Source organism: Malurus melanocephalus, unplaced genomic scaffold (genome assembly GCF_030028575.1).
Source record: "Malurus melanocephalus ecotype Western Australia unplaced genomic scaffold, MMel_1.1 scaffold_111, whole genome shotgun sequence".
Lineage (NCBI taxonomy): Eukaryota > Metazoa > Chordata > Aves > Passeriformes > Maluridae > Malurus > Malurus melanocephalus.
Genome location: NW_026623343.1, coordinates 404843 through 419019, shown reverse-complemented (window position 1 = coordinate 419019; position 14177 = coordinate 404843).

Here is a 14177-nt window from a genome sequence, read left to right as displayed (position 1 = left end):
CCCCCCCCTTCCAAAAAATGGGCCATGCAAAGCCAACACAAGAAGGGCAGGCATTTATCTCTCCTGTACAATGACCAGTTCCATAGAACTCAAGGAAACAGCATAAAGATGTGTCAAGAAATGTTTAGGTTGGGTTCTYCAAAAAGTTTCTTCACCCAGAGGGTGGCTGGGCACTGGAACAGGCTCTCCAGGGAAATGGTCACAGCACTAAGCCTGATGGAGTTTAAGTGTTTGGACAATGGTCTCAGCACATGATGGGATTCTTGGGATYGYCCTGTCCATGGCCAGRAGTTARAATTGATGATTCTYGTGGAKCCTTTCCAACTCAGCATACTCTATGATTCTATGACTCTATGTCAAGATGGAAAGGAAAGAAATTAAGCAATCCTGCTATTAATTCCAACTATACCATCTATGAARAGGAAAATCTGTTCGTAATAGGTCACCTTCTATAAGGACAAGTTAAAAATACTAGGAAACTAAAATTATCCAAATTTGTCCAAACTATGTTACACAAAGAATTCTCTTCATAAAAACCAGGCAAAAWTTGTATTATTTGTACATGGTAAATCAACATCAGGTCATCTTCACTGTCTGGAAATTTGGGGAGGTAGAAAGATTCTTTATAAGAATTAATGACATCTACTATTTTGAATGTTATATTTGCCACCCTCTTAAATACACTTTTTTTTCTAATATACTGAAGAGCTGGAAAGTGTTGATTGAAGTTGGAGCTTTATTTATTTATATATTTATTAACTTAAAACACTCCATAGTTTTGAAACTACTATTAATAACTGAGAGAAAGGAAAAAAATGTGTTTAAGGGTAACAACAACAGATGCAACTGCAGCCAAATCAAGTAGAGAAAGCAGATATGTAAGAATTCACTTAAATATTTTGCAATAGCCCTTGTAATAAGGCTGAAGATGATGTACCTCCATCCTGGGGTTCTGTCTTTTCTATACAAGAAACCTCTTCTACTCCCTGCATGTGTGAATAGCTCCTAAGAGCTGTAGATAAATGTCTCTTTGGGGTTTTATTGTATTTGTGGAGAGATTGTCTTACATTAACAGGCATTGTCTTCTGTTTATATTGCAGACCTATACTCTCAGCTCTTCCTGACACATTTTAGGTAGAGCTTGATCCAAAAAAATGAAGTTCTTTCTTGCCCTTTCAAGGCCATACATCAGACATGGATCCAAAGCAGCAGCTGCACTGTAACGTTCACACACACCTACATGACTTCATTTTAACCTGCAGAAGTATTCAGTTAGCTTAAGTTTGCCAATCATGTAAGCCATCATRTTGCTTCCACCTTGTACTGGGCTTACATGTCAAGGCTTTAGTACTGGCTTTAGTTTTAATAGAAGTGAGGTTCGAAATATAAATTGGATAGAAATWAAATACTTTGTTTTTAAAGCAGTCAGGGTAATCAGAATAACTTGAAGAATCTGATCTCTTAGCTAGGTAATGGGAAGAAGGAAGCATATTAAAGAAACCAGCCTTTATAAGGACATTATATATGTCCTTAGTTGTGATCCTCCCTGTTTGGTTAGCCTTATAGGACATTAACCAGTAGACTCAGTTGCAAAGAAGGGTGACCTCACAGCTCTCTACAGCTTGCTGAGGAGGTGAAGAGGGAGGTGCTGATCTCCCTGCTAGCCAGTGTTGGGACATGTGATAATGGTTCAAAGCTGTGCCAAAAGAGATTCAAAATTTGGAACCATTGCCTTACTGAGAGGATGACTAAAAATGCTGTAGGTTTCATAGAGGGGTGGTCAATGCCCAAAGTGTATCAGTTTTCATGAAGCAATTGGACAATTAGCTGAACAACTGGCTTTGACTTTTGATCAGTCCTGAAGTAGTCAGGCAGTAAAACCAGTAAAACGAGAGGATCACTTTGGGTTCCTTCCAGCTGAAATACTTCTATTCTATTCTATTCTATTCTATTCTATTCTATTCTATTCTATTCTATTCTATTCTATTCTATTCTATTCTTTCAAAACTGTACCTTGCATGAATCCATATTTCTTGCAGTAAAGTAGTCCTACTTTTAAGGTCTTTAGAAATTGCAACTAAAAATAATTCCTGTCTCCAGGATCTGACCAACACTCTCTGGTCTCCACAGCTCCTATCAACTCTCAAGGAATGAGAATGCGGTATTCCCTTGTCCTCTACCCTGGCAGGCTATATTTTTGTGTGCTTCTGTGTGTGATTTCCATAGACATACAAGCCTTTTGTGGTTGCTTTTGTATTCATTATGGAGCTTTTATTTTTTTTTAATTCTACCATTTCCATATTATAAGATCATTAATGGGTTTCCATAGTTTCCTCAAGTTCTTGCTTTTCATGGTCAGATTAAAATCAGTGCAGTCTAGTGATGGATAGAAAAGTTACAGAATGGTAAGTCAATTCAGACTATGCACATTCCCATTTATGCTGTAAGTCAGGATTCAACTTCAGATCAGAAAAAAACATAAAAACTACTTCCTAAAGATAGATTTCTTAGGGTGGCATGTGTTTTCAGATAGTCTTCTGTGGCAAAGGTTTGGATGGGGAACACCAGTTCTGCCCATTCCTAATCCACATTTAAGAGTGTTTGCAAACAGATATTATTTCACAAGAAAAACAGATTAACAGATTGATTTATTTTCCCTCTTTCCAAGTGCTACTCTTAAACCCAAAGAAAGACTAGGCATTTGGAAGCAGGAAAGCAGGAAAAGAATGATCAGATGCTTCTAGGCAGATTTGCCACTTGAATTTTCCACGTTGCACCCATTTCACAGCCATTCTTTRAAAACATTCACACTGTTTTGTGGGGCTGTGAACAACTCAAAATTAAACAGAACTGAATGCTTTCGAACAAAACAGGAGCTGGTCATTTCCTGCAGTATCTGGTCTATCTGCCTCATGCCTGGAGCAAGAGAATGAAGGAAGAAGGAAGGAGTGTCATGGTGGAAGTGCCACAGTGCTGGAGTTCAGAATAAATCAGTCTCCTGGCAACTCTGTGTGTTTGCTTTCCATTCCCTCTAGCCAGTGTTGTGGTACAGCAGAATACAAAGTCAGCAACAACTTTATATCYTCCTGCTGAAAAAAAAAATATGACTGGATGCAAGACAGAGTAAACACAAAAGTGAATCAGAAAATGGAGTCTCTCCTACCTAGACATGTCCATTCTTCCATGTAAAAAGATGATGAAAATATTGCTCCTGCATAATCATCTGGGTTTTAAATCTAGAGACTTGAGGAAGGGGAGAGGCACCAGTGTTAATGCCTGCACAACACTCCTGCTGTATTGGCCAGTGTTTTAGTAATAAAACCAACTGCTCAGGGCTAGCACTAGCCCTATGCCTACTCCTTGCTCTCTCTGTCTCTTCCCAACTCTGTTTTTACTCTTGCCACTTCTAAATATAAGTCAGATAGGTTAAACTAGGACATGAATGTTTTAAGATTAACATTCAAAACTTAATTTTTTTATGAGCTTACTACTCTCTGAGCCAGTCCGGTCCTGGCTGCAGATGGAGTATGTTTCCCTTTATCATCTCTTTACTTCTTTCGTCTCAGAAAGAAGTAAAGCAACCAGGAAAGTGGTTTTAACTAACACATGATTGTTATCATAGCTGGGATTAAGGAGGTAATATCCAGCTCAGTGCTGGTAGCCTCTGAAGATGAACTAACTCCCTCCCTTGCAGTTGTGGTATTGAGTTCAAATCTGCATATATGATGGACAGGCAAACCCTGCTTTTCATAGGCACTGGCCTCAACTTACAGATGGACAAGGCCTCAAATGACACAAGAAAGCTCCCTGCCACACTCCATTTGTCTAAATCACATTCTGTCCCTGACGATAAAAGAAGAAAATCCATTTTAAGAATGAACCTGCTCATAATATCCACATTTTCCCAGTAAGGATTTTTCAGGCAGGAAGTAGTCCAAAGGAAAAGATTAAAAATATTCTTAAATTTCTTTTATGAGCCAGTCTATCAGCTCCTAATTTCATAGACCTTTTGACACAATCAAAGGCAGCTTTCCTTCTTGTCTTACAGGTACTCTCTTCCAAGCTGGAGCCAGAAATAAGCCTGTAATGTGACTCAGGTGACTGATCACATTAAAAAGAGTAAAAACCAGTGACAGAAAATTCGCAAAGAACGAGTGGCCTGCTATGTTTTGCATGATTCATTGTTGGCCAGTGAATAAATTTATAAAATGACATCTCAGAGACTGGGAAAAAAAGAGCGAGTGGCAAAGAATACAATATATTTCTATCACATCTCCCCATCTCTATTAACAGAATGGCAAGAAGGAGGGGTACCTGCTGCTCCAAAATTTAAGACAAATGCAGAATTTCCTTTGCCAAAAGGTTAYTTCAGCAACTTGCAGTGTGTGCTTGTTATTCCCCAAACTTTCTTTCTGCTCTGAAATCCTGTGCTACCCTCCTGTGACATTTTCTTGCATGCGCTCCACTGAAGTTTGGGTCTATTGTTTCCCAACAAGGGAGCTGATCCTTCAGCAGTTACTTATTTATTGAGGTCACTCGAGGTCAGTGATGTGGGTTTTATGGGGCGTTTTTTTTTTAGAATATGGTCAGTCTGGTGTCTTGGAATTCCTTTAATTTTTCAAAGAGGGAGGTATACTGTGGAGGAGTTTCATTTTAAAATTAGGTAACAATATCAATAATCACATAGATCTGTACCTGCATTGTATGCATAACAGGCAATTTTCAGTATGTGTCACCCTCCTGTCATGATTTTGGTTTGATATTAACGGGCTGATACAGCTTTTCATGAGCAGGATCTYAGTTCTTTATTTTCCACTGAGGGTTTTTTGTGTGTGTTATGCAGCAAGGAAGGGCTACTCTGCCTTACCTCTCACATTTCCTCCTTGCCTGGGTGACAGGGGATTTGTTGACATTTGCTGCATGTCCTGTCGCTATTATAAATCGGAAGCTACATTTCAAGCTTCAGCACACTCAGAGTTAAGCTGCACTGGAAAGGGACAATGAAAAATATAAATGGAAAGAAATTTGAAGATGTGAAAAGGGAATTATTTGGGGGAGTCTTTTATTTTAAAGCATTTTAAAATGGAGAGGAAAAATCCTTGTAAGGATTTTTTAATGCAAACTTTGTAAAGTTGGATCTTTTTTTTTTTTTTTTTGCTTTGTTTTCAAAGGTGGATGCTTAAAGTTATGGTTCTAACTCTTTGTTTACCCACTAGAGTTTGTCACTCTGAAATCTTCCCGTGGAGCAATCTTCAGTACAAAAAATACAGATTTTATGATAACCATTTCCCAAAATTCTGAAAGTGTCCTTCTAAATAGTGCTTATTGTCAGGATTGTAAGGAATTGAGAAATTTGATTCAAACCCCTGGCATTTCTGCTTATATAATATACAATAAGTGAATACCAACAATTGAAAAATTAACAAAGAAACCTCAAAGCAAAGTAAATTTTACAAATCATGCCAAATAAAATATTTCATCTGACCAGAAATCAATATTTCTTTTACAATTTCACTTTATGGGAAATGTCTAAAAAATGTTTGTTCTCTTGTGTTCTGTTCCTAAAGAGAAGGGGTGTTTTTCATCAGGATATTTCTCCTAAAACTCCAGTGGATATTCTTGCCATTTATGAATTTCCATGTAACCTTAAAGGGAATGTGAGTACAAATCAGTTTATTTATCTGGGCTACTTACAGTGATGTCTGTCTAGTGAAGTGTAATCAGAGGGTCAGTTTTAAAAATGTGACCACAATTCAATACCACAATCCTTAAAAAACTAGAACAAATAGAAAGCATAAAATAATAGAGAGAACACGTATAATTCAAAAATATTTTTCATGACCTATTTTAACTTGTTTCATGATGTTTTTTCTTTTTCTCTGGGATAATTTATTGCATAATTCAAACCTGCAGATAATTTCGACCTCTTTTCCTTTATTATTAGCTATTAAATTTTATTTAAGCTTGATCGTTTTTAAAGGGATGGGTGGGATAAAGTGAAGCTTCTAATTTTGCATCCTGCTCTAATCTCCGATTTGAGAGTGCTATAGTCTGGGGTTTTACATAGTMATACACGGGCAGCAGATAGAGAGATGTGATACATACCCACACCTTTGCATATCAGCCTCGAGAGGGGCCCCTATGTTTTGCAGCGGTCGCTGACCAAAAMCGGTCCCTTTTGGACTTCGAATCAGCTAATCGCCCTGTGAGGGAACCTTCTATATTTTTTAGTTGGGACGGGGTTTTATTTTTCGGGTGGGGCGACGGGTTGTTATTCCCAAACGGCAGTGCTCCTGCCCGTAAGTTTAAGGCTATTTTCAGACTCGGCCAAACGTTTGATTTTTGTAATTATTGCTGGGATTTCCTCCCCCTTCCCCCCCCCCTCCCCCCCCAGACGAAAACTAAAATTGTGATTTAGATATTTGGTCCCAGCGGCCCTGCCTGTGCTCAGCAAATGGTTCCATGTCACTCGCTGCATCACAATATCGGAGCGGCGGCGCTCGGTGGCAGCTAATCCTCTGAGCCCGTTAATAAGCTTAGGAGCACGTTCATTGAAGACTGACGCGTTAGTCACAAACAGGGAGAAAATATCTACTGGGGGAAGCTGAATTGGTTTTAATCATCTGCTAATCACCAGTAATGAGACCTACTCTGGGGAAGAAAAGAAAAACAGATAGTCAGAGGGAGGTTTTGTTCTTCACAGCGGAGTAACAGGGAATGAGAGGGCAGCTGTTATTAGGAGAGAAAAGATGGAAAGAAAGGAGGGATTTGGCCAGACCAGATGAAACTTCTTCTGTGGCGCACTGTTTTGTTAGCTGAGTGTTTCTTTCATTCAGCCTCCAAAACTTCAGATCTGTCAGCCCCTCTGAAAGCCCCGGCCCACCTCTCCGAGCCGCCGGGGAGAAAAGGCGCCGCTACCCCGCCCCGCCGCCCCCGGCCCGGCCCGGCCCGGCTCCCCCTCCCTCCCTCCCTCCCTCCCTCCCYCCCTCCCCCGGCCCGTACCCCCGGCCCCTTCCCCGGCCTCGGCCTCTCCAGGGCCGGTAGGGCTGGGACACGGCCTGCAGGGCCTCGGAGGGCTGGGGAGGCTGGAGGCGGCTCTGGGAGGGATGGCCAGCCCCGGGGCTCATCCTTGAGAGTGCCTTCCTTTCCACTCCTCACCCGGCCACCTGGCAAGGCAGGGCGTCARGGTGGCTACTGGGAATAAACCAAAGACAGGGACACATCTGCCGCTGTCCGTAGCGGAGTCTGGTCGGGAAGGCAGCTCTCCTTCCCACCYTCCTTCCTTCTCTTCCTTTGCTTCGAGAAGCAGGCGCCACGTTGTGCAGGTGGAAGTGGAGCAATAGGAAAAGCTGTGATGCTCGATCAGAAAAGCAGTGACACAGCTGCGTTCCATGMGCTGTGCACATCATTCCAAGGTGCTGGTGTGAGAACCTTGGCAAGACACTGGATGTGGCAGGTCACTCGGTTTCTTAACAGTAGGCCCTGGGTATCTCCTTCAGCTAGATCATGTTCACTTCTTTTTAAATTTTAATTGGGTTTAATTTTTGGCTTATAATTGTGCATCTGGCTCAGAGAGAGGAAGAAAGCCCTTAGCTACATTTTTAAAAATCCAATCTTGGATGAGCTCTTTAAGTGATTATAAAGTTGACTAAGTGTAAAAGCTTTGCAAAGGCAGTAATTTCAGACACACTTYTGGCTGCTAAGACATGTCTGTGTTTCATTTTCTGTATATTTTTAGGGAGCTTAAGTGGGGTGGGTAGCTCACTCATTGGAAAAAAAAAAGGGGGTTTTAAATGTCATGCTTCATTTGGCTGTATGGAAAAGCTGAGTATCAGATGTCCTGTCAGGAAATAAGATACACTGATATACAATGTGCAAACATTTTATTTTGAAGAACTCCTTCACAGTCTCACTTCATGGAAGTGAGTTGCCCAACTTAGTCACACAGCAAAGAGAAGTCTACATCCTGATTTAGGCTTAATTTCTTGGTTTAGAGCTCATGGCAACAGGATATCTGAAAGGGAAAGTATGGCAACAGGATATCTGAAAGGGAAAGTATGCCTTAGGTTTTTTTTTTTTTTCCTGTGGTTCCAATAATTCTTATCTTCACCATCAGGAAACAGGTCCCAATACACCAGGATGTGGAGAGAACCTTGGCCCAGAGAATTTTTTTAACCTCTTCTTTATAACTTGTTTATTAAGAGTGGAAGTGAGAAAGACTATCTTACTGAGGATCATCACAGCATCATGTTTCTCATTTTGGAGAAAGGCTCTCTGGTGGTCTGGGGATAGATGGTACCAATGAAAAACAAAAAGCCATCAGGCAGTTTTCCTAGTGTTTTGAACAGAAGGGCTTGAGAACCTTTACATGTGGGGAAAAACAGCATTTCTCTAAATGCCTGTTGTTATGGTGTGACGTTATTGTAGTACTGTAGTATCAAAARTCCTTTGATTTATAGTGGAAAGACAGAACCAGTTATTTGGTAAAGGGAAAATAAAATCAGGAAAATGTAAACTTCTTTTCCTGTGTTGTAAAAGAACTGACTCATGTGTTGCCATTTACTCCTGTAGAGTTACTCCTTATTGTGCAGCTCACCTTGAATGAAAAATAGATCGGTTCTTACAAGTGGCTTTTATTTTGGGGACCATCATCCTCGTTGGCTTCTCTTCTCAGGTGTTCAAGGCAGAAAGAAACCTCTTTCTTGCCTGTTCAGCAGTTCTAGGATTCCCAAGCCATAAAGTTATGGATTGTCACTAGCAGTAAGGCAATGTGGAGAAAGTCATGTTTCAATACATTAGATTAAAATTTGAGACCAAAAATGAACTTAGAAAAATGTATTTCTATKCAAAATAAAACAATCAGAGATGCCAGACACAATCTTAGTGACCTAGTGGATACACTCCTTCAAATTTGAAAGCAACTTTTCCATGACAGTTAGCATGTCATCAAAGCYTTRAGGTAATGTTTAATTGCAYTCTTTTTCTTTTCTTTTTCCACAAGTATATTCAGTATTGTACTGATGTTTTCTCAGTTAGTTCATCTGTCTCTGTATTTTATCTTTCTGTCTGTCAGGCTTATTAGCATATTTTGACAGATTAAAAGGCTAAGGTCAAACAAGCAAATCCCCAAAGAAATACTGCTAATTATTGTCATATGTTTTTTAAATACTTTTGCTTCTTCAAAGAATTTCATAAGGAACTAAATTCAACTTTGCAGTCAGTTTCTTTCATGAGCCACTCCTCTCTTTAACATCACTTTTCCTAGCCACCCTCCAGTGCCCCTACCCTCTCATTTCTTTAGGCAAGCAATTTTTCTTCTTACAAAAATGCAAGGCTGTATTTCAGGCAAGTCACATGTTGTGGAAGTTTACCTGGAGCACATACTGATGCACGCACACTGAGTAGTGTTCAGTGAACCTGCAAATACGGGTTTGGATGGCTTTTCAGTTTTGGGATGTCTGAAGAAGTAAAAAGACCCCTTTTATTGCTGCCAAAGTAACACAGATACCCTTCTTCCAGACCCCTGCTCAGGGACTAGTGGGTATTGTACACAGCTATGGTCAACAAAGGGGTTCTTCACACCATGGCATGTTCCCTCTCTGTGTGTGATGAGGAGGACTGGTTAGGATCTGGAGGTACAGTCACAAGGCCAATGAGCTGCACGCTAATACTGCATTCAGTACAAACTTTCCTGTACCTTCAGCTTCTTAGAAGACAAATCAGAGCAGGTAGATGGTCTGAGAGTGTGTCAAATAAAATGAAATAAACAAATGCAGAAGTCCACCATCCAATCAGTAGGGAAGAATGATTGCAACCAACATCAGCTGAATGCGTTGTGTGTKAGTTGTTGGCCAAGGTAACTAATATTAGCCAACTAATATTGGCTTCTTGTGAGGATGAGACAGCAGGTGGCTAAAATAAACCGAGAGGGAGTGCTTTTGGAACAAGATAAGCGACAAAACAATCCTAATTAACTTAATAAGCAGACATGAATTTATCTTATGCCTCCACTTTTCTCTTAATTTCCAGACACTTCTGTGTTTCAAGGCAATATATCTGGTTTTTAAAGGATTATTTTTTTGACGGGTATGCAAAGGTAGCATTGCCAAACCTTGTTCATGGCAGGTAAATCATTACATGGCCTAAGACAGTGTTCATTAGCAGCATTGTCAATCAAGTGGGAGTCCTGCCAGAGAATTGCTGATGATACGACAGGGTCAGAGACAAAGATATTCAGTCTCTATTCATCCATCAGATTTTTTTTTTTTTTAAATCAATTTACAGCATGATAATTGAGTCAAGTTTATTGTGCTGCCCCTCAAACAATGTAGGATTTGGTGATTATAAATCTCTTGTTACTGAGACCACACAARAAAAGAAAGAAAGGAAAAGAGATGAAAAGGTAGGAAGGAAGAAGAGTTGGGGTAGGGTAGGGAGATGAAAGCTAATTGCTAAAATAAATATTTTAAAAAGAGAAAGTTTCAAATGGAGAAGACCTCTCYATAAGGTCAGAAAAGTAGYTGAGTGATGAAGTCCTCMGTTAAAGAAATTCTTCWCTTAAGGTGAAGGGCTAAATTACCATTCATGTGTCTGTATCATCTGAAATTTTTCCACTGGTAAAACCAATGTGTATCCATCCCAGGGGAACGATACTGCCTTAAAAAGTATTGTTTCTTTCTGTGGTGTTGGAGAGCGCTTTCGTAAAACATTTTCCCCTTCATACATGCAGCTGTGCATGCCTGAGTGCACGTGTGCCTGTGAGGTCTGTGTGCTGGCTAGGTCTCTGTGTCACGAGATTTTAAAAAGAGGAAAAATTAATATGGAACAGGAAAGTGAAAAGTCTCTAAGGCAGAAACAGGAGTGCCTTCTACAGGGAGGAAAGCCCTCTTCTCTCAACCTGGGTATGGCTCTGATTTCCAGCACAAATGTTCAGTGCTGCATTTCCAGACCAAGAAAAAAGGGTTTGTAAGCCTGCCCTCCATGACCTGCACCCTCCTCACACTTATGGCAAAGACTTAAAATGAGTGCCTTTGCCATCACGCACAGGCTTTCTGTAAAATTMTATTACTGGTAAACATGTGCTTGCACATCTACTTTCCTCAGTTTGCTGTTTGGCTGATTTCAGACACATGATAAGTAGATCATTCCTAAATTTTCGTATAATTACGTTTAAATATAATTTTGAGCAATTAAAATGAATGGGAGAGGAATTTATATGAAATCTGTCTCAAAATAAACCTATAAAAGTGTCGCGTTCYAGGGTGATTTCTTAAACTCCCTTTCATACAGCAACCATGCTCACGAGCTCTYCTCTCAGACCCCCGACTCTTTTCTGGGACTCATCAGGCTGATGCTGAACATATTTAAATCCTCCCCATAAAAGGTTTAGTCTAAGTTGCTTCTCCAGTACTTGTTTGAACATTAAATATGCAAATAATCATCATTACACTTCCAACAATTACACATGTTTGCGAGCACCATGTCAAGTACTGGCAGCAGTGCAATCATTTGTAAAGACAAATATTCCATTCCAAGAGATGTCATGCTGCTTAGAAGATTTCTTTTTGTATTAGTAGCCACACTGCTGCTTCATAAAGTGTGCAAATGAACGTGACAGTGCTGCCAATAGCTGCCAGTTCCTTCCTCTCGGCAGAGCAGATGTCAATCAACCATCCCAAACAGACAAGGCCTCGGTACTGCCGCAGACATTAAACATGTAGGATGGAGAAGGGAGGGCACAAACAACACAGGCAGTGCAGGGGCTCAGCATACTCCGCGCTCTCCCTCTCCCTCCTCCTTCTCTCCCTCTCAGCCTCTCTCCCTCTCTCTTTCTCTCTGAGGAGGCCCGAGGCCGTTGGAATATTTTAATTTCTGATTTCTGACTATATTATCATGTGTTTGTAACAGACGAATTGTAATTTGTAGCTCTGAGGTGATATGAAAAGCTGCCTGCGACCGTAGGACAGATGCAGGCGTGTGTGGCAGACTTCTCTCCTCGCTGCTCTTGCCTTCTCTCTCTCTCCTGCTCTTTATGTAGTAATGGATAATTGTCAGCATTCACTTTTATCACATCCAAAGTAGCAGCTTAGAGAAGATGCAACTTTAGTCAGGACTAATCTTGCCTCCTCCTGAAGTGGGAAAATCCCAAGTATTTCAGGGTCCTATTGATAACCCTTGTGCTTTTTTTTCCATAAAAGACGGATGACTCTGGCAAGCTTGGGAGACTGCAGATAATGGGATTGACTTGGTACTTAAATCTCAGTGAACCAAGACAGCATAAGTAATTAGTGAATTGGATCCATACTGGGGTGCTAATGATGGCTAATACTGCCCCACACCATTCTCAAACCCACAAGATACACATCCATCTCATTCAGATAAAACCGAGGGGACACTGTTTTTCGGGAATCATTTATTTATTCCCCAGCACAGAATTTATACCCCTTTAAAAAAATAAATCTAATTTTCGTGGAGTGACATCCAGAAGATCAAGTGACCATTCTGTCAGAAGAGTTCATTATGATCACAAATACCTCTGGTGTTTTTAATTAAGAAAGGCTAATTAAGAGAAACTATGCATTTATCTTCTTATCTAGTTGTCAGGGGAAAAGTCACAAACACTAACTATATGCTGTTTGAATGGGAGAGGCAGTTAATATTTTTAATCTTTTTTTTCTTATTTGCTTTTTGTTTTCTAGCAGACTGAATCCTCACAAAAGAGAAAGTTTATTTAAAGAAAGTATTTATTTTTTTGAAACCAATGCTCCAACTTTTGTTAAGTGTAGTTCAACTTCATATCCTGATTTTCCTCCAGGTTAGTATAATTGGGTAGAAACTAGCATTCTGCCTCATTTTTCTTTCCCCAGAGTGATAGCATTTTATCAGGATAATTTAGATAAATGCCTTTCCATAGGGTTTGCTTATCCTTCCAGGAGCTATGATCGACAAACAGCCACATAAGATGAATGGCATCGTGTTTTGATCAAATGTATTCTCATCTAAAAGTAGAGAGGGTTTCAAGGTGAGGGGAACGTTTGTTTTCCTGAGATGTGATCGTCAGAGGGTGGTCCTCCCCSCTCCCTTGCCCCCCTCCCCGTGCCCTCCAGTTTGTTACAGTGGCTGCGAGTTAGGATGTTTCTGTGTTTGAGCGTGCGCATTGCACGTATCRGGCACTAAAACCAGGGACAGCTCGCTAGAAGATTTTCCAACTTAGTCCAACAGTCTTGGCATTTAGTTTTAAAGAGAGAGCTGAAGATGGGAAGGTTGTTTGTGAGGGGAGATCGACACAGAAACTGGGAACTCAGGTACCCAGTTTTTGTGCTGCCACCTAAATCCTAAAGCTGGAAAACTCTTGCATCTTTCAGTTTTTTATTTCAAATTTGGCCTGTTTTTAAGGGGTGTTAAAAAGGGTATGACTCTAGGCAGACTTAGACTGTAGCTTGTAAAGGGTTAAGATACAACATTACTGACTAAAAGCAAAAGGGTCTGCTGCCAGACACTATTTTTTTTTTCTTTCCTTTCCTTTTCTTTTATTTTTTTTTTCTTTCCTTTCCTTTTCTTTTTTTTTTTTCATTAGGATTAAGATGAAATCTTTCTTTTCCCTGACTGTCAGAAGAGACTTAATTCTGTGCTGGGCTATTTCGACAAGTACCTCAGTAGGTGTGTGTGTGACCACAGTAGGAAATGCTTTTTAAGGAGAACTTCATATTCAACATTTGAGGAGAAAAAGCTGTTTAATACAGGGGCTCTTCGTAGTCCTTATAAATCTGTAACTGATTAGGAGGCATTCAGAGCTAATGTAGGATGARGAGGTGGGCAGATTTTCAGCTGAGAAGGCGGAAGCGGGGGTTGGTTGGGGTAAGGATCTGAACTGGGTTATAACGAACCCAAGTTTTAGTTGGGATGGAGCTAAAGTGTTAGCCTGTAGGCAGGCAGGCTGCTCTTCATCAGCTGAAATACTCTCACCTCAGTGACTCTTTCTGCTTCTCAAAAAAACAAAGATTCCCCCTGAAAGTAGTGAAGTAGTGCTTTACAAATTGAAGCTTTAACCTTATCCTTTCCATCTGGCCCAGGGACCTATCCTCCTTCCTTCCTTCCTTCCTTCCTTCCTTCCTTCCTTCCTTCCTTCCTTCCTTCCTTCCTTCCTTCCTTCCTTCCTTCCTTCCTTCCTTCCTTCC